The sequence below is a fragment of the Ornithorhynchus anatinus genome, chromosome 1 (genome assembly GCF_004115215.2).
Source record: "Ornithorhynchus anatinus isolate Pmale09 chromosome 1, mOrnAna1.pri.v4, whole genome shotgun sequence".
In the NCBI taxonomy this organism is placed as follows: Eukaryota; Metazoa; Chordata; class Mammalia; order Monotremata; family Ornithorhynchidae; genus Ornithorhynchus; species Ornithorhynchus anatinus.
Genome location: NC_041728.1, coordinates 160,235,976 through 160,240,020, shown reverse-complemented (window position 1 = coordinate 160,240,020; position 4,045 = coordinate 160,235,976). Strand labels below are relative to the sequence as shown.

Genomic DNA, 4,045 nt, shown 5'->3' with positions numbered 1-4,045 from the left:
AGGACTGATTCTGTAAATAACTCTAGACAAAAAAGAAGTTATTTTCTGTAAAAAGAACCTGCTATCCACTGACTTTTTGGACCCTTTTTTCTTTTACTCATTTCAATTTTATCATTTTCAGCATCAGAATATAGATCTTCTTCAAACTATTCACACAGGGTACACAACATTTTAAATATTTTTTTATAAATATTTGCTTTAAATTAAAATGTTTCATTGCTATTGCTCCAGTACCAAAAGTATTATGGATATTAGACATGTAAATGAAAACAGTTCAAATTGCTGATATTCATTTACCTATTTGCCTAATTCTAATTTTTCTTAAATAAAAACATTCAAGGAAATAAAGACTAGAAAAACCTAGTATTCCTTTAATCAATATATTTTATCATTTATAATAATACAATAATAATGATGGTATTTGTTAAGTGCTTACCATGTTCCAGGCACTGTACTAAGTGCCGGTGTGGATTCAAGAAAATCAGGTTGGACACAGTCCATGTCCCACATAGGGTTCACAGTCTTAATCCCCATTTTACAAATGAGGTAACTAAGGCACAGAGAAGTTAAGTGACTTGTCCAAGGCCAAACAGCAAACAAGTGGCAGAGCTGGGATTAGACCTATGACCCTCTAACTCCCAGGCCCATGCTCTATCCACTATGCCATGCTGCTTCCCACATACATTTCCATACATACATTGTAAAACAACGATGGGAATTAATTGGATGCTCATCTAACCTAGTAGTATTGTTCCAGTTTTTCAAAATCACTTATTAATGTTTCATTAATGATTTAATGACTGAATAAGTCACCTTCAATGAGACAGCAGTTCTAATGGTTTGGCAGAGGGCACACAGTCTGGAGAGAAGGTATACCCTTCCCTTCTCAACCAGGAGAATTTAGGATATACTTGGAGGAAATTGGAAGCTCTCAGACATTAGAAGTAAAACTCCAGCCTTCATCCTCAATCAAATCAATCAATCCATAAACCACTGAGTGCTTACTGTACGCTGAGTACGTACTAAGTGCTTGGGAGAGAACAATACAGAAGAAGGTTCCCACAAGGAGAGCAAAGTGTAGAAGCAAGAGATAGGGATTAAAATAAATTACTGATGGGTGAATGACAGAATTGGTGTATATACACTTCAGTGTTGTGGGCTAGGGTGAATATCATGTTCTTAAAGGGTAGAGATCCAACCTCATTTTTCATTGTACAGCAAAATGGCCCCAGTTTCTGTCCAACGAGGAAATAATTTACTGCTATCGAGTACTGAAGTACTAACATTAGCTTTTGTTCCCTACATTTGGTTTCAACAGGTATATGCCTGATGATTAAAGGAGAGCTTAGTGAGATGTACTGGAACCACTATCCAGTGCTTTGAAGGATAAAATTTATAGCATGAACCTTGGTGACCTTAAAGACCAAATCCCTCTCATAGAAAATTATCTTTCACACATGGCTCTATTGAGTCACTTGCATAGACTGTAAAGTTATTTTAAGATGTCTGTTGAATTTCACATAAACCCAAGCCTCCACTCCTTTTCAATATCCAAAACATGGATGAAGAGATTATAATACTCCATAGAGTCTTTAATTTGACCAACATCATCACATCACAAGATTCAATGTCCTGACATTCCCACTGGTTGAGGATTCAGCTTTGTGGCACAGGGAAAAGGTAAAGGATGGGCACGCGAGGAGGAGGAAGTAGACTAGAGGAGAGAGACAGTAGATGAACAACAACTGGTTATTTTAATCTGACCTTTTCTCCATTCTTCAGGCTGCTTTAGTCAGTAATCTCAGTGATCCCTTGAATTAGAAAGGTTCATAGAGGTCCACTCCTGGGTTCATCCCTAGGGAGGAATGTCAAGAAAAGATAGATTAAATGAAACCAGCTCTCAGCTCAGTATCCTGCTGCTTCTATTTAGGATTTCAGCACTTGGACAGGACAGATAGAGCTTTTCTCAAATCAGGATGTTCTGGCCAAATAAGGAAGAGGGATTATCCTCCCACAGTGGAAAAACAATTTGGTGTTTAGACAGTCAAAACTAAATATCATGATCTATTAATTGGCCACATTTGGTTGAAAAATGTTGTATATCATATTCTGAATAAATAAAGCCACCACTGTGCTTCTTTCAGTTACTTCTAGTTTCATGTCTCTGTTCATCTCCTGCAGCATGCTTACCTACCCACATAAATGTTGGAATTGGAAAAAGTATCCTCTTCCTCCCCCTATATTTTCCATACAAATAAAGCTCTCATGGATGGAAAAAGTGCTGTCTGGATTATAGCAATTGCCCATAATATACCAATGGAAATCATCTTTTTCAGATGATTATCATAAGAGGGGCAAAGTTGCCTTCACTATATAAACAGTTTGGCTTAGTTGATAGAGCATGGGCCAGGGAGTCAGAAGTCATGGGTTGTAATCCTAGTTCTGCCACTTGTTTGCTGTGTGACCTTGGTTCAAGACACTTCACTTCTCTGTGCCTCAGTTACCTCATCCGTAAAACGGGGATTAAGAGTGTGAGCGCCATGTGGGACAGGGACTGTGTCCAACCTTTTTTACCTGTATCCAACACTGTGCTTAGAACAGTGCTTGGCATATAGTAAGCACTTAAATACCATAATTATTATTATTACATGCTCAGATGAATTGTCAAGAACAACAAGGATCATAATTCTTAAGCTCTTACAATGTGCCAGGCACTGTATTAAGTGCTGGGGTGGATACAAGCAAATCGATTTGGATACAGTCCAACAAGTGAATACTACTCCACCTTGGCATCTTGTCCTGGAATGATGGCACTTTGGGTTGGAAGGCAAAGAGGTTTTTCCTCCCCTCTTAAATCCTTGCATGTGCTTTCCTGGAGAGGAATAGAATTGTTTAAGAGACTGCCTTGTCTACAGCAGCAGCCCCCGCTGTGACCTCCCCTCTCCAGTCCATACTACACTCAGCTGTCTTGAGCATTTTTCCTGAAAAATTGTTCAATCCATATATGCTCACTCTTCAAAATCTCCAATACTCTTCCACCTCCACATTAAATATTTTAATCACTCAATCAGTAGTATTTATAGAGCACTTCTAAATATAATGTTGGTATTTGTTAAGTGCTTATTATGTACAGAGCACTGTTCTAAGTGCTGGGGTGGACACAAGGGAATCAGGTTGTCCCACTTGGGGCTCACAGTCTTAATCCCCATTTTACAGGTGAGGTAACTGAGGCACAGAGAAGTTAAGTGACTTGCCCACAGTCACACAGCTGACAAGTGGCAGAGCTGGGATTCGAACCCATGACCTCTGATTCCAAAGCCCGTGCTCTTTCCACTGAGCCACGCTGCTTCTACGAAGTTCTTGGAAAATACAACACTGTTGGTAAATGTGATCTCTGCTCACAAGAAACTTGTAGTCTACAGGGGGAAATAGACATTAAAATAGATTATATATTTAGGGGAAATGTGGCTGCTATTGTCTTATGCTGTTAGGTCATGTCCGACCCATAGTGAAGCCTCAGACACATCTCTTCCAAAACACTCTACTTCCATCTTCAATCCTTCAGGTACCGTCTCTATAGAGTTTTTCTTAGTAAAAATATGGAAGTGGTTTACCATTGTCTCCTTCCAAGCAGTAAATGAGTCTCTGCCCTCGACTCTCTTCCCATGCCGCTGCTGCCCAATACAGGTGAATTTAGACTTGTAGCAGAGTGCCTTCCACTCAATAGCCACTGGCCAAGCTAGAAATGGAATGGGTATGCCTCTGCTTGACTCACCCTCCTGTGGTCATGACTGGCAGAGTACTGGAAACTCTCCAGGTGCGACCCTGAGAGGATAAGGGAAATAGTAAGGTATAAAATACTTTTACACATACTGTGGGATAGAGCAAGTACCCATGTGCTTAAGAGATACATATCCAAGTGCATAATCTACACTTTAAAGCACTCGATTAGTGTTCTCCCTCCTACCTCACCCCCCTTATCTCCTACTATAAACTTGACCCATACAGTCTACTCTGACCTACTTCATGTACCTTTATCTTATCT

At 39.7% G+C, this 4,045-nt stretch overlaps 1 non-coding gene across 1 annotated transcript; it reads right to left on the bottom strand.

The window, feature by feature from the left end:
* Positions 1 to 3,697: 3,697 nt before the first annotated feature.
* LOC114816882 lies at positions 3,698 to 3,835 on the bottom strand. The gene has a single exon (XR_003764686.1). It is a non-coding gene; the product is annotated as a small nucleolar RNA SNORA7 (small nucleolar RNA).
* Between the last annotated feature and the right edge of the window lie 210 nt (positions 3,836 to 4,045).